Source organism: Hypanus sabinus, chromosome 9, assembly GCF_030144855.1.
Source record: "Hypanus sabinus isolate sHypSab1 chromosome 9, sHypSab1.hap1, whole genome shotgun sequence".
Taxonomy (NCBI): domain Eukaryota; kingdom Metazoa; phylum Chordata; class Chondrichthyes; order Myliobatiformes; family Dasyatidae; genus Hypanus; species Hypanus sabinus.
In genome coordinates this window covers 158,179,358-158,200,371 of record NC_082714.1, presented here as the reverse complement: position 1 = coordinate 158,200,371, position 21,014 = coordinate 158,179,358, and the positions used below count along the sequence as shown (strand labels likewise).

The window sequence follows — 21,014 nt, the reverse complement described above, 5'->3', positions numbered from 1 at the left end:
AAAATGAGATGTTTTTCAGGACCATGGTGCTACATGAAACAGTACAAAAACTAGACTGAACTACGTGAAAACAGCACAGAAAAAAAAAACTACACTAGACTACAGACCTACCCAGGACTGCATAAAGTGCACAAAACAGTGCAGGCATTATAATAAATAATAAATAAGATGATAGGCACAGTAGAGGGCAGTAAGTTGCTGTCAGTCCAGGCTCTGGGTATTGAGGAGTCTGATAGCTTGGGGAAAGAAGCTGTTACATAGTCTGGTCGTGAGAGCCCGAATGCTCCGGTGCCTTTTCCCAGATGGCAGGAGGGAGAAGAGTTTGTATGAGGGGTGCATGGGGTCCTTCATAATGCTGTTTGCTTTGCAGATGCAGTGTGTAGTGTAAATGTCTGTAATGGTGGGAAGAGAGACCCCGAGGATCTTCTCAGCTGACCTCACTATCCGCTGCAGGGTCCTGCGATCCCAGTGATGCAATTTCCAAACCAGGCAGTGATGCAGCTGCTCAGGATGCTCTCAATACAACCTATGTAGGATGTGTTGAGAATGTGGGGGGTGGGAGATGGACTTTCCTCAGCCTTCGCAGAAAGTAGAGACGCTGCTGGGCTTTCTTTGCTATGGAACTGGTGTTGAGGGACCAGGTGAGATTCTCCGCCAGGTGATCACCAAGAAATTTGGTGCTCTAATGATCTCTACCGAGGAGCCCGCAATGTTCAGTGGGGAGTGGTCGCTCTGTGCCCTCCTGAAGTAAACGACCATCTCTTTTGTTTTGTTCACGTTCAGAGGCAGGCTGTTGGCTTTGCACCAGTCCGTTAGCTGCTGCACCTCCTCTCTGTATGCTGATTTATCGTACTTGCTGATGAGACCCACCACGGTCCTGTCATCGGCGAAACTGATGATGTGGTTCGAGCTGTGTGTTGCAGACCAGTCATGGGTCAGCAAAGCGAACAGCACTGGACTGAGCACACAGCCCTGGGGGGCCCTTGTGCTCAGTGTGATGGTGTTGGAGATGCTGCCTCCAATCTGGACTGACTGTCCAGAAGTCTAGTATCCAGTTGCAGAAGGTGGTGTTCAGGCCCAGTAGGCTCAGCTTTCCAATCAGTTTCTGATGGATGATTGTGTTGAAAGCTGAACTGAAGTCTATGAACAGCATTCGAACATTTGTCCAGGCAGTTTAAGGCCATGTGGAGGGTGATGGCAATGGCGTCACCTGTTGAGCGGTTGGAATGGTACGCAACTGCAGGGAGTCCAGTGAGGGGGGCAGCAGGGTCTTGATGTACCTCTCGAAAAACTTCATGATGATGGATGTGAGTGCAAGGGGACGGTAGTCATTGAGGCAGGACACTGAAGACTTCTTCAGCACGGGGACGATGGTGGTGGCCTTGAAGCACGTTGGAATGGTGGTGCTGCTCATGGAGATGTTGAAGATGTCAGTGAGAACATCTACTAGCTGGTCTGCACGTCCTCTAAGCACTCTACAAGGAATATTGTCTGGTCCAGCAGCCTTCTGTGGGTTGACCCTGCAAAGGGTTCTTCTCACATCGGCCACGCTGAGATATAACACCTGGTCATTTGGAGGAGTGGACTTCCTTGCCGCCACGTCATTTTCCGCCTCAAAACGAGTGTAGAAGTTATTCAGCGCATCTGGGAGGGAAGCATCACCCGCATAGTCAGGTGATGTTGTCCTGTAGTTGGTGATGTCCTGAATGCCCTTCCACATGCGCCGCGTGTCACCGCTGTCCTGGAAGTGGCTGTGGATTCACTGGGCGTGTGCATGCTTTGCCTCTCTGATGGCCCAGGACAATTTGGCCCTTGCTGTTGTTAGGTCCGCCTTGTCACCTGCTCTGAAGACGGAGTCACAGGTCCTCAACAGCTCACGCACCTCCGCTGTCATCCATGGCTTCTGGTTAGCATGTGTAGTGATGGTATACTACCATATACCAATCACAATTACAGCAACACACTAATAGTTAATAATACTAACAGAGAAATTAACTACCTTTTTGTGAGAGGGGTAATGCTGAAAAGTGCAGGCTTCTCCTGTTCCCATCATTTCTTTGGGAATGTCAGTAATTTGAAAAGCAAAATGGGCAAAGTATTTTTGAAAGACATTTGGCCAGCGATCTCCTGATGCATCTTAGAAACCTGTGGTGTGAACATTCACAGTTCAGCGTCCCCAAGTGGGAGTGACATCTGATATCAGGTTCAAACTCAAGAGTATAGTGTCAGACTCCTGAATATGATGCTGATCTGAATAAAAGTGTCCAAAAATTCTAAATGTGAAACAGAAACCACTAGCACATCTCATCTGAAACTATAAATTAGGATTCTGCAAAATTCTTCTCACACCCATGAGATGGTAAAAACAGTAGCATTAGTAAGACCATAAGACACAGGAGCAGAGGTTGGCTGTTCAACCCATCGAGTCTGCTCCACCATTCAATTATGGAATGATCCAATTCTTCCAGTTATCCCTACTCCCCTGCTATCTCCCCATACCCTTTGATGACCTGGCTAATCAAGAACCTATCTATCTCTGCCTTAAAAAGGCCCAATGACTCGGCCTCCATAGCCACTCGTGGAATATATTCCACAATTTACCACCTCTGACTCAAGTAATTTCTCTACATCTCTGTTCTAAATAGACGTCCTTCAATCCTGAAGTCGTGCCCTCTTGTCCTAGATTCCCCTACCATGAGAAATGGATGAAGTTGTTCTCAGTATTTTTCAAATACATTACAGTAACATTTCACTTGGCTAGCTATACACATAGATGCAGTTAATTACAAGATTAACAATAAATCAACAATACACCTTTAATAGTAAAGTTTCCCTGGCAACAGCCATTTTCCATCAAAACTAGAAAATTTGAACACATGAAAATCTGATTGTGGACCAGAACTAATCCCATTTATGCTGTGTACAATAGCTATAAACATTTTCAATACATATTATTTGTGCTAAACACAAGTTGATAAAGCTTTAATGCAAACAGTAAATGTTCTACATACAAGGGTGGCGTGCATGCTCAAGATGGCACACACTAAAGATTTCTTGGCCAAAGCTTCAAGGAAATAGTTGAAGTATAAAAAGGCAAACTACTGTTTAACTGAGTACCAAATTATGTATTTAAATGAAATATAGAACAAATTAGAACACTACCAATATTATTACAGTACTATAAAACTAATATTTCCTAACAGTTATCAATGGAGGAATTCATCCAGTTTACTCGTTCTTTTGATTGACTGTCAATGAACAAAATTAGTGCAGATATCTTGTGTAGGTAATAGACTGCCTTCAAACAAATGCTATCAACGATTGCATTCTCCACATCTTCATTTTCATTGGAACATTCAAGATGATTATCGTTATATTCAAATTCATGTTAGTTCCTAACTTGAAGTAATGAAGTAGTTTATTACCATGGGCATGTGTCGTGAAATTTGTTAACTTAGCAGCAGCAGTCCAATGCAATACATAATATAGAAAAATAATATGAAATAAAAACAATTACAGTATATGTATATTGAATAGATGAAAAATTGTGCAAATAAACAGAAATAATATTTATTGAAAATGTGAGTCAGTGTTCACGGGTTCGATATCAAAATTCAGATAGGAAAACTGATGAGCCCACACATCGTGTGGGTCCTGAAATTAGTGAATGCTTGACGGAGTATGCCCCTCTTGTTTCTTAATTTATGTTATGATAAAGAAACTTACACATATACATGATGATTCCGTTCGTTAATACTGCTGGGTAAAAGCCAGTTTACTGCAACTGGTTTCATCTCAAAAATTACACTATTTCTCGCCCTATCACCATTGTGTCACATATCACTAAACACAAGCTACCCAATACAAAATTAAAACAGGAAGTACGCATTATTACTACATTCAAAAACATCAGCTTGAAGTCAATTTTCAGAAGCAACATTTATCAATGAAAAACAAACATTAATGTAATAACCTTTTCTGTACAGCCCTCAAACTGAAACCAAAGGGTTAAATTCTAAAATTGAATCCATAACCATTGAACTCAAACGAGAAACAGTCACAGTGTTATCAGTCTTGACAGTCTTGCTGTCAGACTAAAAGAGCTATCAATAAATTTCAAGTTGTATCAACAGTTTGATACCTACACATCTCCTACACACCTCAGGATGTCCTCAACTTTGGGTTGGGGAGGGGGTATGAAAATCATACTAAAAGTCAATGACAGAGTAAATGGCAATTGCAATCACTTCTCTCTCAAGATTGATTGCTTAGAAAGTTGCATCTTCCCAGCAATAAATCTTGAAAAAACTGAGGGAAGTGTTATTTTGACTGGAGGTCTACATTCCTCAGGGATTAGTGTTCGCGATCTATATAAATGAATTGGATAAAAATGTAGGTGGGCTGATTACAAAGTTTACAGAAGACACAAAAATTGGCAGTTACTTAGGAAGGTTGCCAAAGGATATAGTGGGACAAAAATCAGTTGAAAATCTGTACAGAGAAATGGCAAATGGAGTTTAATCCATACAAGTGTGAAGTGCCGAACTTTGGAAGGTCAAATGTTAGAAGATAGTGTACAATAAATGGTAGAACCTTGTGGAACTTGTCAAGGTGTTGAGTATAAAAGCTGGCAAGTCATGTTGGTGCATTACCTCACTATCACATCCATGAAGTTCTGGCTCAGGGGCTCCCAAATTGGAGCTTTTTAAAGAGGACACAAAAGAGGTTCACCAGGGATCCTGATCTCTCATGAATATCCAGCTTGCCGTGAATTTAAGGAGAATTTTTGGATTAAAGAGAATTAGCTATATGGCCAAAACTGAATAATTTTCTCTTGAGCTTTGGAGACTGAGGAGCAAGCTGATAGAAGTACATAAAATAAACAGCAGGCAATCAGTCTTTTACCCAGGGTGGAAATTTTAAATATTAGGCAGCATAGTTTTAAGGTGAGAAGGAAAAAGTTTGAAAGATTTACCAGGCAACTTGTGTTTTTATAGTGGGATATAGCAGGACAAAGATCAGTTGAAAATCTGTACAGTAAATTGGCAAATGTAGTTTAATACATAAAGGTGTGAAGTGTTGAACATATATGGCTAGTAGCTGAAACACAGCATAGGTGGTAGTGAAAGCAGATATGAAAGCAAAGTTTAATAAGCATTTCGGCAGACACAGGAACATGCATGGAATGGAGGAACACAGACCAGGTGAGGCATATCTGATTAATTTGGATTGGCACTGTGGTCAGCATAGATATTGTGGGTTGAAGGACCTCTTCCGATCTTGTATGTTCTTCAAAAATAAATGAACAATTCTGTATACTCTTGGACTATTTTATTCATTCTGGTCTGCCAAGTTATAGGAAGGACATTGCCAAAGGTTGCAGAAAAGATTCACAAGAACCCTAAGTGGACAGGAGGGATTGAGTTATAAGGAGAAACTGGATAGGTGGGAGCATTTTTTCCCCTGGAGTATAGGAGGCTGAGGAAAACCATAGAGGTATAGAAAATCATGAGGGGAGCATGGGTACAGTGAATGGTCAGCTTCCCTCCCCTCCCCCCAAAGATAAGGGAGTCTAGAGCTAAAGGGCATACACTTAAAGTGAAAGGGGAAAGATTTAAGGGATATTTGGGGTAAAACTATTCCCACAGGGACTCATGGGTCTGTGGAACAAACTACCAGAGGAAGTGCTAGAGACTGGTACAATTATAATTAAAAAGGAATTTAGATAGTGGCATGGGTAGGAAAGATATAGACCAGAGGTTCCCAACCTGTAGCCTACACACTCCTTGCATAATATTATTGGTCCATACAATAAAAAAGGTTGGGAACCTCTGGTTTAGAGGGATATGGGCCAAATGGGACTTGCCCTGGTGGTTAACAGGGTAAGATGGGCCAAAGGGTCTGTTCCATACTATGACATGAATTTAATGAATTAAATTTCCTTGCTCGGAGAGTGAAACTAAATATTGCCTTCTATAACTCACAAATCCGTTATACAGTTACAACACACTAGATAAAGTCCATGCTCTATTATGAAGTATTATGGAAGATCTACAGACGTCTAGTACAATTGTGACAATGAGCTAAATTGCCTGAACACATTGCCGGCAGGTTCTGCCCATCTGCAATGTCAGTGGCCAGGGGGAGAGTAGAAATGGGAGATTTTGTAGAGCTTTATCTCCTGTCAATAGGAATATTTTAGATGTTTTGAAATGTCTGTCCTCCAGACACAATCAAAATCTATTAAAATCACTCTCTAGTAATTTATTAAAAGATTTAAAATTAAAACTAAAATACATTAACTAATCAAAAAGCATTAAATAAAGGAAAACAGGTTTAAAAAAAAGTCAAGCCTTCTTCCTAGTATGTCCAAAAACATCTCTCAGAAAGAATGAGGTCCCTGAGCTAGGCCTGACTAGTGCAGGACAAGAGAGATGTTGATGCTGAGGAATCTGATCATCAGCCACTGAACTCCACAAAGAGACAGAGTCAAGGTAATTTGACTTGATGCTTTTCAAATGTAGACTCAGTGATGTACAGCATCGAAACAGGCCCCTGAGCTCACCTTATCGCTGCCAAACATCATGCCTGGCTGTATTAAACCCATCCACCTGCATTAATTCCATGTCCGTCCCGTCCCCCCCCCACATCTCCCTCATTCAAGCACCTATCCAGATGCTTCAAATATTGTTCCAATTCCTGTCTGCACTACCTCCTTTGGTAGCTCATTTCAGATACTAACAATTTGAGAACTTGGAATTACAATCAGAATCAGGCTTAATATCATGGGCAAATGTCATGAAATTTGTTGTTATGCGGCAGCAGTATATTGCAATACATGATAATAAAATATATTAAAAAAGTTAAAATTAAATAGTGCAAAAAGAGAAAAAAATGTAGTATGTAGTGAGGTAGGGTTCAATGTCCATTCAGAACTCTAATGGCAGACAGCAAGAAACAGTTCCTGAATCACTGATTGTGTGCCTTCAGGCTCCTATACCCCCTCCCTGATGGTAGCACCGAGAACAGGGCATGTCCTGAATGATAGGGTTCCATAATGATGGATGTTGCCTTATGAAGCCACCAGTCTCCAGGCATCCCAAAGCACCTTATAGCAAATTAAATAATTCTCAAAAAGATGATCAAAGTAAGACTTTTGGTAGGAATTGGACCCCAGTACATTACTCCAACAGGAAGACTAAACCAGGTGAGGAGATAGGGATATACCTACCCCAGCATGTGAAGCCAGTTCTGGCAGACTGGGTGGACAAGATCATTTACAAGATTCAAAGGCCAAGAAGGCAGAGCTGCAATGTTTCATGGAGAGTGAAGGACAATGACAAGGCACAGGAGGCATGGCTATCCACTCCAGCCAAGGAAATCTTCAGTCATGACAATTTCTCGTACTACTGGACCAAGATTTTTGAGGCAGAGAGAATGGAACTGCTTCAGTGCAATGGCCTTTTCACTATAAATCTCCTCCAGCACAGGTTACGGGACCAAAATATTGGTAAGATTACTGGAACTGCCTTGCTTGCTTTCCAATGATGGGATTTTTAGGTCCATTTGAGAATAATGTGGCCTATGATATACTGCCTTTAGGATAAAATGTTAACAGTGCAGCACCCACTATGTAGTTCACTAAAATGTCTGCATTACAGTGGGTCTTGACTCAGGGCAGCTATCCACCCAACCAAGGTTGATGCCATTATTTCAATTTCAGGTCATTCACAAAATGGAAACTCGAACAAGAGACCATTTGGATGGCCTTATACCTTCATCTGTTTAATCAACATTTTAACAAAATGAATTCTCTGTTTTCTGAGCCTATTGTCCAAAGCTTAAGAATGGCTCCAGGATGAAAAGTAACATGGTTAAAATACTGTTGGTGATAAGCAGACAACTTTTTAATGGTGACACAATTTTTTCTCTAGAGAGACCCAAAAACTCAAAGGTCATTTATGCAAACATCCCAAACTTCTGAAAGGTGCACCCCTAATGCCATTTGAACTGCTCCTATGCCTGGTGGTGATGAAACTGATAGCCTTCAGATAATTTACATTTTTGTTTGCAAAGAACTAATTTTAAAGTATTCATAATAAACTACCTACCTATTTAAAAATTTTGATGGTTCAACATCTGGATCACAAAATGCTTCCTGCGCCACTTTGAAAATCAGCAGAGCTCTGATCCAGCACACCATTAAATTCACCATTAGCCTAGTTCCTGCACACCCTTTCAACTGAGGTCATGGGAGTTGAGAGATTTTAAATTCCCAAAAGTGAATGCCACCAACAGCCAGTTGAAGTGATGGCTAGGAAAGCTTACCAGCCCCAGCACCTCTACTTCCTTAGGAGATTAAAGAAATCTAGCACATTCCTTTTGACCCACACCAATTTCTACAGATGTACCATGGAAAGCATCCTAACCGGATGCATCATTGCTTGGTAAGGCAATTGCTCTGCCCGAGACTGCAAGAAATTGGATTCCAGATTCTTTGAACTCCTCCCCTGCCTCAGTATAAAGCAGCCAGCCACCCCAAAATTCCTCCTTTTTCCCTTCCATCAGACAGAAGATACAAATGCAAAAAAGTACATACCACCAGGCTTAAGGACAGCTTCTATCCAGCTGTTATAAGACTATTAAATGGTTCCCTATTATGATATAGATTCAACCTCAATCTCATTATAACCTTGTGTTTTACTGTCTACCTACACAATTTTCTCTGTAACTGTAACACTTTATCCTGCACTGTTATTGTTTTACCTGATAGTAATGAACTAATCTGAATGAACGGTCTGCAAGACAAGTTTTTCTACTGAATATGTTACAATAATAAACTAATTTAGTCCACTGAAAAATGTATATTAATAGGCAATAGAAATCTATTTGTCTAGCACCACAAATCTTGAGCATGCCGGATTATTGAACTTTTAGAGGTGTTGTTAATTTAATATGCATTTAATTGTTTATATATTGAAGTATACTTTAGATTAACTTTGAATACTTTGGATATTTAACATATGTGAATATTAACATACACAACTATTCCAACATTTTGACAGTTGGTACTTTTAAGACTGAGGCTTAATAGGCTTCAAACCATTTTTAGGAGGAAGGGACTTGCTAGTTGGTGAGAAGGCCTTACATTTCTCAAATCTTCAATCAGGAGCAGCCTTTTGGGACATAAGTTGGTATTGCAAATAAGTAGAGGCAAAATAACTAAGAGCACAAACAGTTCACTTTCACTGAGGTAGGCCATATGCAGCCCATAGGTTACATGTTCTGCACCATCGCATAAAAACTGAAGTAGCATTATTTGGAAAGTAGTGGACTCTGGCCAAGAAACATTCCTTAAGCTACTAACCAAGTGATTTATTTCATTTGATGACACCTTACAGGACGCAGCTTAGCTCTAGCTTGCACCAATGCAAGCAACTACATTTTAGAAGTAATCAGAAAAAGACCAGAAAGAAAGAATATGGATTCATATAGAACGTTGCTCAAATTATTGTCCTTTACATTGAATGCATGACTCTATGGTAAACTCATCACTGTAACACAAGTTCCCAACTAAATAAATGTTCTCAAATTCTTGACTGAACCTCAAACTAAGTTGAATCTCAAACATCATGCTTGTTTCTCAACTCTCTTCTCAATGGACTATAGAGCCATCTTGCTAGGCACTTAATATATTTACTGATGACAAAATTCCGGATAAAGAATTCTAATAATTCACAACCCTCAGAAGAAATATCTCATTTTTATTCAAAAGCTTTTTGCACCAATTTGAAGGCCTCTCCACAAAGGGAAGTATCCTCTTAGCAAAGAGGATATCAAGTCCCACCAGAATATTGTACGTTTCCATAAGATCACCTCCTCAATTTCCTAAACTGTAATGATAATGGGAACAGCCTTCACAACCTATATTAATAAGCAACGTCCTCCATTCTAGGAATCAACCTTGTTAACCTTATCTGAGTTACTGTCAATATTCCATCTCATATAAGGAGCACTCTTGGTATAATTTTACAATCCTTTGTAGAATTGAAGAAAAACTTGCTCCCTTGTTCAAGTCATTCCTTTTTTGCCAAAAAAGCCAACATCCCACTCGTCTTTCTAAGTACTTGCTGCACTTCCATGCCAACTTTTGTTGTTTCATGGACAAGAACTAAAGATCTTTCTCCACAGCAGTCTTCGGTAGTCTCACTTCACTTAAAACAATACTGTTTCCTTATCCGTCCTCTCAAAGTGATTACCTTGCATGATTTTCCTTCACCCACCAAATTCTCCCCTTAATCTATACACACACAAATTCACTTAATCTACACACAATTTACCAGATTGAAAATAACTCTTTTAATCTAATTTGTTTCTTTTTGCTAGTTACGCTTTCAAGCAAATTTTTTGAGGTGATGAACTCTAACTGGAATGTTCACAGCAGCACACACAAAATGCTGGAGGAACTCAGCAGTTCAGGAAGTATCTATTGAAATGATGGAAAGTCAACACTTCAGGCCAAGACCCTTCTTCAGTATTAGAAAGGAAGGGAAAGATGCCAGAATAACAATGTGGGGGGAGGGTAAGGAAGCCAGCCAGGTGGTAGTTGAAGCCAGGTGGGTAGGAAAGGCAAAGTGCTGGAGAGGAAGAAGTCCGATAATTTCATCTGCACATTAGCATTCATGTAAACAGAGATATTGAAGTAGCCAAACCTTTTCCCAAACTGTTACCCACAATTCCATGAAATCTTATCTTAAAGAGTAACCATTTAAATGGCACCTGATCAATTTTTTTTTCAAAATCTAAATACATTACATCCACCAGCCCGGCTTTTTCCATGCTTTTTTTTACATCTTCAAGGAATTCTAATAAATATGTCACACACAATGTCAATTTAGCACTGCTTCATTTGTAAAGGCTCTGCTGCTGAGTAAATATTCCAAAATTTTCCCAATAATCTATTATGCTAACTAACCTACAGATTCTTGTTTTGTCTCCTTCCTTTCTAAAGTATGAGATTAGATTTGCAGTTTTCCAATAGGACAATTCCAAAATCTATGGAACATTGAAAAACACACACACTTTACTTAAGACCCAAGGATGTGGGACATTAGCACAAAAGAACAGTCGACCTTCATTCTCTTTAGTTTTTTCTACTCACCCTAAAAATTAACCATTTTTTTCACATTGTAAATTTAAGGACGTGTGTATTAACAGATCATTTGGTGGTTAGAATATATCACTGCTAGCTCAAAAAACATCACTTTGCTGGAAAACAATCAAGTACACAATTTTCCTCTTCTTGCAGTTTCAACTACACAGTTTTAGCACTGTCATGTGGTCTACAATGAAGCTGTTTAAATGGCTTAGAACCAGTCTACATAGTACACCTTTCTACAACCGGTGGAATGACTTCTTCACTTTTATGTAGCCAAAAAGCTAACATTCTATTTAGTGGCATTAGAATGATATATACATTATTCACAAAGATTTTAGAATGATTTTTCTATCTTTTGAATCTATAATTGCAACTTTTCTTCTGAAATGGAAATTAGCAAGTAACATGTCTCTAAACTCTTACCAAAACCAGAATTTTGTAACCAAATTTAAACTTAGTCATTCAAAGACAAGAGGTTGCCTTCCATGAAACACCACTTCAACAGCAACAACAATTATTATTGTTAAACTAGTCTAAGTACAAGAACATCCACCAGTTATTCTTGTAGTCTCAATCTTCTAGAGACTTGTGCGCACTCACAAGATGTATCATACACTCTCCCCAACAGGAGTAGTACAGTGGCTAGAAATTTCAACCAGTTATCCAGATGCCTGAATGAACGAACCAGAGATCTGACTTTAAATCCCACCACAGCATCTAAGGAATTTAAATTCAGTTAATAATTGAGATTTTTACGAGTCTTAGTAATAAGAATTCACTCTTTACTGGATTATTGAAAAACCCACCTGGTTCACTAATGTAGTTCAGGAGAAAATCTGTCATGCTTGCCTGGCCCATGTGTGATTCCAAATTCATAGCTCGTGACCACTACATTCAAAGACATCTGGCCTGTAGCTCTTCAAGGTGACTCACCACCACTTTCAGAATGGCAATTAGCAATGTGCTAGCAAAGTCCAGATTCCAAAATTAATTAATTAATTTCAAGACCATTTACAAAGAATGACTTATGCTTTCTAATGGTGACATGACTACATGCTAACAATTAATACACCAGATTGCTTTGTACAGAGTTCCAGTGGTTACTCAAGTGGCAAGGTACACTTCAAGTGGGATCCTTTGTCATGCTACAGGGAACTCAATCTCTTAGCCTGTACGTTGCACGTAACCTCCACTTTCAGCTATCCGGGATTCACCAAGACATTTTTAGGCAAGAAGCCTGTGACTGAGTGAGACCACAAAAAGGCAAAAGGCTGCTGGCTCAATCCAGCTGGGGGCAGGAAAGGAAGAGTGTTGAGCATTTGTCTCGGTTCGCATGATTTTGGTGCATTTTAAAAAAAACCAGCTGCAAAATTAGCATCTTTTAGATAGAGTTTTTATTACCATGTACTGCTGCCACAAAAAATCAAATTTCACGACATATGCCAGTGATATTAAACCTGATTCCAATTCTTACCCATTTTAAAATTCATGTCACATTGGTGACATTTCTCTGCCGTGGTGTCGGGATGGGAGGATCCTTCCAACTCCAAAACATACTCAACTGAGAAACACCTTCAAGGGTTTTTCTATCACCTGGGAAGATCAGCCATCATATGCCATCAGCACACATAGGGGTTGGTCATACAGCCTTGACAATGCACTGTCAATCCATAACTGGTGTAGACTTCAATCCAAAATCTAATCTGTAAATCTGGAGTTCAGTATGTTCAATGGTAAATTACAAGGGATACACTTGCATGATCACACCTAGTTAACCATGCCTATCAAATTGAACAGAACACACCTGAAGTAAACAGCCACAGTTCAGAACATCAAATGATTTAATTCATTTGCAGTTACAAATACAGTGGATTTCAGTTAATTGGGACAGCCCTTACCTAGGGCAACTCTGAAAGAACAAAAACTAATCAAAATAGTCAGGACTCCCTTTGTTTATTTGGAGTATGCTTAATTGGAACAGTGCAGTTTTGCTGTGGTTTCAAGCATTCAGGCTTAGAGATGCCAGAAACAGCTGGGAGTAAAAATAAAGCAATTTCACTACTTCAAATTAGAAACTACAATGAATTGAAGGCAGCAACAATTATCTTGAATGTTACAATAAAAACAAAGATTTGGAGGATGCCATCGCCAAAATCGTTATATGACGGTAGTTCATTATTTGCACTAGATATCTAGGTTGATTTTGTTCATTTACAGACAATCAAAAGAACAGTAGCATACACTGGATGAATTCCTCAGTCGATAACTATTAGGAACTCCAGTTTTATAGTATTGTGATGTATCAGCAGTGTTCCAATTTGTTCTGAATTTCATAAAATACATAAATATATGTTCTTAACTATTTCCATGAAACTTTGGCTAATTGGGGCAGCTGTTTAAGTGGGTCAAAATATACTGGTCCTGATGTATCCCAATTAACCAGAATCTACAATATTGCAATAATCCATTCAGCCTAAATTTGCAACACCCAAACCATCTCAATAATCTCATTGCAATATCTGCATGAATTCTAAATGGAAACATGTGATTAATGATTACCAACACAACTTTGATATGATTATTTCAGAAAAGGATTAGAATCATAGCCATAAATTTTGTAATAAATTCTAACAAGGGAATACAAAGATAACTTTAAAGTTCTGATTTCCCAGACTTGTAACCCCCAAAACTTTTTACAGTTTGAGTTTGAAGCACAACTGAGACTGCTACAAAATTTTTGAAGTATATCCAATGATTCAGCAAGACCTTGAACTCATCACCCCTCCAGTGGCCCACTGGTAAAAGTAGTCTAATGACTTTTTTTCACAGCACATTTCCCCCTCTGTTCCCCTTTTGAAAACCAGCTTTGTATTCCCACACCTTGCAGTCCCCATATCATAAATTACAATAGCTCAGCAAAAACATTTTTTCACAAGACCATAAGACATAGGTGCAGATTTAGGCCATTCAGCCCAGTAAGTCTGCTCCGCCATTTCATCATGGCTGATCCATGAAAAAAAATTCATGCCTCTTCTAGTTAATTTGCCAATTACCTTCAATCCCTGAACTCCAATTATGGAACATCTGCCATCAAAATTCATTCATGTACGAACAACGCCTCTAAATTCCACAAACTTCTCTGCTTTCAGTATAATTCCATGTAACTGATCCCCTACGTGCAAAAGCACGAAGGGACTCTATATCCATGCTAATGTGCAGAGGCCAAAAGTGGCTACAATACCAAATGAGTTTTAATGGTTGATTATAACTTATTTGTAGTATCCTTCCATTCATGAAGCTAAAGATACCAATTTTTTTTTAAAAAACATTTATTCCATTCGTGGGGCCTGCCTTCAAAGCTCTCAGATCAAATTGAAAATTGTAGCACTTCTATTGGTACACCTCATTCTTCCCAGAAAGAATCACTCCATATTTCTCTGCATTCAATTTCACCCATTTCATCCTTGGTCTAGATTCTGAGATCTCTTTAACACACACAACACTCACGCCATCAGCAGAGCTATACCATTTCCTCCAACCCTGCTCATATCTACGAAGCACGTCTTCATCGAATTGTCTTTCAAAGACTTCTGAGGGAAAGGGAAACAACTAGGATAACTGGAATGCTTTTGCAGTTGGGTAGCACAGATTCAATGAAGTCAAATGCCACAAACTCATATGCTGCAACCTTTCTGTGCTTCTGAGAAATTTACATACAAAATATCACTTCATTTCTCTCTATTATTTCTTATGAATTCCCCCCACCTTAATTTGGGAATTAATTGACAACTGAAATTACACATCAGGGAAGCAGAGTCCAAACATTCAAGGGAATCAAACAAATGCATCACTATCAGAAAACAGGCACACATTTCAGATAATCACTTATCTCCTCCTTTTGTGCACAGACAAGATACTGTGCAATCTCATCTTGTACTTTATTTCTATTCAACATAACTCTTGAATGTCAAAATTAAAACATCTCTTTATAAATCTGATTTTGTATTATAAAAGGTAGTCTTCAGAATTATTCAACAGTAACCATTTTTTGAACATCCAACTTAGCTACTATGGGAACTTAAAATTAAAGTAAGCCGTTTATACAAAGAATAAACTGATTCATCCCCTCTCCCAACTGAATATCTAGTCTCAGCTACCTGCAAAATCATACAATTCACCTTGTTTCTTTCTCGCAAAGAAAAAGAAAGCTGTTAGTCATAAATTTTGCAGCAAAATAATCAGAATAATTTTTCATTAAAATGATTTGGACTATAAATTTGAATTAAGCAACATGGGTTCAGCAGACAACACAGAATTATCTTCTTCAGCACCTTCCCTGATCTAAATAATCGGAAGAATAGACCTGGGCAAAGGAGAGTTACATTGGAATATCTTTTATGAAATATATCTTTTATCTCTAGAGGCATCTATTTATAAGTTACTTTAAAATAGAACACCCTGAAACCTCAGTGAAATTAAAAATATACCGAACTAAACTACAACCTATTGTATGCCACTCAAGTGAAAACAGAGATCCGCATGAGACCAGATTTCTGATAATCATTCTTTCTCCAGGCTCAATCAGTCAATTCATATATAGCTGCCATCCTAATAGTACAAAGAATTCCATACCAAATTGTCCTAAATACTTCAGCTTCCCAAAGTCTAATGGTCATTTGATTCCCAGCTAATAGTTTATAGATCACAAAGATTTGGAAACATATTTTTGACAGTCTACTGCATTAGAAAACTATTCCTGCATTAAAGTTCAAACCTTCAACATTTGATACCACAAATTCAGCTAGCACATCTTTCCACTTTAATGCCCATACATTTCTTTCCCAGTTCTATTGTCCCTAAATGAATGACTGAGATTAGACCTCCAATAATTTACTTACATTGACAGTGTAATGAACAGAACTGCCATTGACAGTTTGACTGTATCTTGACTATCTGTGTTTGTCTCTGAACTGATTGGGGTGCGGGGAGGAGGAGAGTAAAGGGAGGAGTGGAAGTTGAGGAGAAGATAGGGAGGGGGAACAGAGAGGTCAACTCCATAAAAGCAAAGCCAGATCTCTTTCCTTTAAGGACAATTATGAACCAACACAGGGTCTTGAACAAGCCTGGTAGTTTTATGGTCACCATTAAACAGTTTTTATTCCAAATTTAATTACTTGATTATAAATTCCCCAACCATCATGGTAGCATTCAAAAATCACACCTCTGAACCAATGGTCCAGGCCACTGGATATAAATCCAAGAAGGTAATGGACCATGCCACCTACCATATCATGGGGTATTATTGCAGATCAGAGGGAAAGGTCTGTGAAAAGTCAAGACAACTAAGGCTACGCTTGAAGACATGTTGCTTTATAGCACACGATACTCCATCCTCATAAGAAGCTTGAAGACAAAGGAAAAAAGGAAAGAGGTCCTTTCAAAGAAATGTAAAGTCATTGACCTGATGTACAAATTGTTTCTCTCATTATTGCTTGAACCAAGTGTTTCTAGCATTTTCTTCAGATTTCCTGCATCCATATTTTTTTGCTTTTATGCAAATTCATGTCCCTTTGTCCAATCTAATTCTTGAAAAGGAAACAGAAAATGCTGGAAACAACCAGCATCTGTAGAAAGAGTGTTTCAGGTCAAAGACCCTCCACCCAGATGAAGGGATTAAATTCTGTTTCTCTTTCCACAGATGCTGACTGACATGATTACTTCAAGCATTCCCTGTTAGGGAATGAAATCTCACAAAAAAAGAGTACTATTAATGTCTTGTATCTTAATCATTAAGATGGGCCAACCATTTCGGTCAATGGAGCCAGCATCCTTCAACAGCTGCCTGGCAAAAAGATGACAATCACAGCTACAACATTGGGAGAGGGATCAAGATAAAAGAAAGACTATCCAAGTAACCCACAAAAGGCACAATATCAAACCCCTCCCCAACCTGTCCTCTCCTGAAATCCCCCGAAACTTGCTTTTCCCACAATGCCATCTTCCATCTCCTCAAAGGAATAATAAAAACCCTACACACACCTACCACCACACTCCATATATTTTAGCCCCATCCTGGGCACCCAACACACACAAGAGAGAACTACAGGCCTCCATCTAAACACCCCCACTGCTACAAGGTAGCATTACAGAGCACTGTCCCAACATCCAGTGTATTACCCTTCCCAACACCTCATAGTAAAATGCACTCCTCCATTTTAGTCCCTCCCTCTAGCCAATTTTATAAACCCACCCTCATATTATAAGCCACCACTGTATTACAAATCTTCCCTACATTACAGACCCCCTTAAATGGGCACCACCTCCAAATATGTTACAGAAACCACCTCGAACTATATTACAGACTCCCTTCTACCCAGTATCAAACCCCCTCCACGTGCCTTACACACCCGCTTTGCACACATTATAGACCCCGCCTGTCCCCGTATTAGATACCCCTACATATTACAGACCACGTAGTACAGCACACCTCTGCGATATTAGACCACCTCCCCACGTATTACAGACCCTCCCTACATTACAGACCTATCACCCCGTACTACACACCCCCTCCACTCCGAATTAGACCCCCCCCCAGACCCGAATTACAGATCCCCTCACCTCTTTCCCCTCCTCATATTACAAAATCCCTCGTTTTGCAACCAACCCCCCCACAATACCAGGAGGGGACATCAGAGCCCCCACCACCACCACACCCCGCCCCAGCACCACCGCCGCCATAGGCCGTCGATCCCACCTCCCCACCAACAGACTCCCCTCACCCATCGCAGCTATCCCACCGTCCGCTCACCTGCCAGCGCCAATTTATTTTTCTCTCGCTCTCTCTTCAGGTGGAATTGCTTTGGGGGGGGGGGTGGTAGGGGCTTTTTTTGCAATTTTTTGTACGTGCGTGTATGTGTATATAGTTCGGTTCTTCCTCCTCTCTTCTCCGGTTATGCCTTTTTCTCCTCTTTCTCTCCCCCACCCAATAAGCACAACCAGCCTCGGCCTCCCCTTTAACTCCGAACCGCCCGGCTCGGCGCCGAAAACACCGACTGCCCGCAATATGGCGGCGCCGCGCTTCCCCCGCCAGCCCCACGCCACAACGAGGCTGCGCCGGCCTGTGCCCTGCCCAACACCGTCCGCCGCACACACCTCAGCTCACCAGCCCGGCAGGGGGAACACAAAACCTGTTGCACAAATCCCTCCTCCTCCTCCCCCCCCCCCCCCCATCTTTCTCTTGTTCGTTTCTGCTCCAAGGCAGAGATAGTAGTGATTTTTATTTTGTTCAAATTGTTTTCTATCTAGTTTAATTTACGTTTTTTTCTTGTAAATGCTGCTGTACATTCATGTACTTGTCCATATCCATATGACAAAGATTTTAACTTTGACTAGGATTGCGGAATTTGGTTCAAGAATAGCTACTTCCCTTCATGCTGCTTATCTGATGCTTTTTGCCTGTACATTTTACATTGAATCTGTGCATACATGTATCTCTGCATATGACAATAAACTTGCCACTATTTCATTTGGCTGTATTCTTGACTGTTCGTGTACGGTTGAATGACATTTAAACTTGAACATTGATTTTGACTTTAATTTTGATTAGGGGTCTGCTTCAAGAATATCTTGTATTGGAATTGATTTTAAATTATCACGTGAATCAAAATTCAGTGAAAAGCTTGCCTCGTATCTTGTTGATACAAATCAGATCATTACACAGTGCATTGAGGTAGAATAACTAGAACAATGAGAATGCAGAATAACGTGTAACAGCTACAGAGAATATGGCAAAGTTTAAAGTAACTTGTATTATTGCATTAGATTCATTTTCCTGCGGGCATACTCAGCAAATCTATAGAATAGTAACTATAACAGGATCAGTGAAAGATCAACCAGAGTGCAGAAGAGAATGAATTGTCTAAATGAAATACATAAATAAATAACAATAAATAATGAGAACACGAGATAACAAGATAAAGTGTCCTTAAAGTGGGCTCATTGGTTGTGGGAACATTTCAATAGATGGGTGAGTGAGTGGAGTCAAGATCCTAATTGTTGAGGGGTAATAAGTGCCTTGAACCTGGTGGTGCGAGTCTGAGGGCTCTTGTACCTTCTATCTGATGGCAGCAGCACAAATAAACCTTAGTGGTGGGGATCTCTGATAAAGGATGCTGCTTTTCCACTACAGTGTTTCATGTGGATGTGCTTGGGAGGGCTTTACCAGCAATATAATGGGCTGAATCCATTACCTTTTATAGTTCCCACTCAAAGGAATTGGTGTTTATATTCCAGGCCATGATGCAGACAATAAACTCAATTTTGATTCGGATTTTGCAGGCTGGTTCAAGGACAGCTACTTTCCTTCTTGCTGCTTAACTGATGCTACATGCCTGCAGTGTTGCTGCAAGAAAGCTTTTCCTTGCAAATGTGCACTTGCATACACGACAATAAACCCAGCAATGACTTTGGTTGGAGTGGTGCAGGCTGGTTCAAGAACAGCTGATTCCCTTTATGCTGCTTATCAGATACAATATGCCTGCAATATTTATCACAGCCATTACATTGGTAAAATGAATTGGTTTATTATTGGCATATGTACTGAGATAGGGAAAAACATTGTTTTGTATGCCATCCATACTTATCCATTTCATCACATCAGTGCATTGATCTAATGCAATGGAAAAGGGCTACAGTTACAGAGAGAGCATAGGGCAGCCAGATAATAAGGTGCAAGGGCCATGACGAGGCATGCTGTGAGGTTAGGACTCTATCCTATCATAAAGGAGAACCATTTAATAGACTTATGACAATCAGATAGAAGCTGTTCTTAAGCCTGATATTATTTATCTATCTTTTTTAAATTGCGAATTAATCTTTGGGCCATTCTGCCCAGCAATCCCCCAGTTTAATCCTAGCCCAATCACAGCACAATTTACAGTGATCAAGTAACACACCAACCGGTATGTCTTTGGATTGTAGGAGGAAACTGGAGCATCTGGAGGAGACCCATGCAGTCATGGGAGGAACCTCCGAACTCTTTACAGGCACTGATGGGAACTGAACTCCGGTCACCAGCACTTGAAAGTGTTGTGCTAGCCACTACACCACCATGCTACCCTTACGTGCTTTTGGACTTTGTATCATACGTGTACTTGTGCAAATGACAATAAACTTGACCTTGAACTTGGAGGCATGAGAGACTGAAGGTGCTAGAAATCAAGAGCAAAACACAAAGGCGGGGGAGGACTTCAGTCAGGCAGCATCTAGGGGGAAATGGACAGTCAACATTTCAGATTGGAGTTCAGATCCAAAACATTGACTGTCCATTTACCCCTATGAATGAGCCTGACCTATTAAGTTCCTCTAGCTCAACTGTTTTCATGACATGGACCAATACCATTAAGCAAGTGGTCCATCAACCCCAGGTTAGGAATCCTTGCTCTGGACCCTCAGGTTTCCTTTCAACCATTTGGTTTTTGAACCAACCTGTGCAATCCAAATCACCACCTTAATACAGCAAAACTGGGACCACTCTGCACTACAATGATTTTTTTTTTGGTTCTAGCTGTACTTTCTTGTAAAAATTGTGCATATGTTTGTTCCCCCCCCCCCCTCCCCGTGTATCCTTCTTATTAGATACTACGTGCATCCAATGCCAAAGTAAGTACATTTTTATTGCACCTGTGCACTAATATTCTTGTACATATGACATACAAAGTGTACTTAGGCAGGAAAGATTTAGAGCCGGTTGATCCCAACATGGGGTCCAGAGACCCCTTGGTTAATGGTATTGGTCCAAGGCATAAAAAGAGTTGGGAACCCCCTGGTGTTGTAGAGGGATATGGGCCAAATGCAG

General features: G+C 40.0%; 1 protein-coding gene across 2 annotated transcripts in view; it reads right to left on the bottom strand.

Annotated features, from left to right (window-relative positions):
- LOC132399960 (casein kinase II subunit alpha) overlaps positions 1-18,270 on the bottom strand; it is a 123,592-nt gene extending 105,322 nt beyond the window's left edge. Inside the window, exons 1-2 of one of the 2 annotated variants that reach the window (XM_059980940.1) lie at positions 17,967-18,270; positions 16,444-16,561 (exon numbers count right to left, since the gene is read on the bottom strand). The gene's annotated coding sequence lies outside the window, so the exon portion shown is untranslated. The remainder of the gene's footprint in view (positions 1-16,443; positions 16,562-17,966) is intronic. The other variant, XM_059980939.1, reaches the window with a different exon arrangement.
- Positions 18,271-21,014: the final 2,744 nt, after the last annotated feature.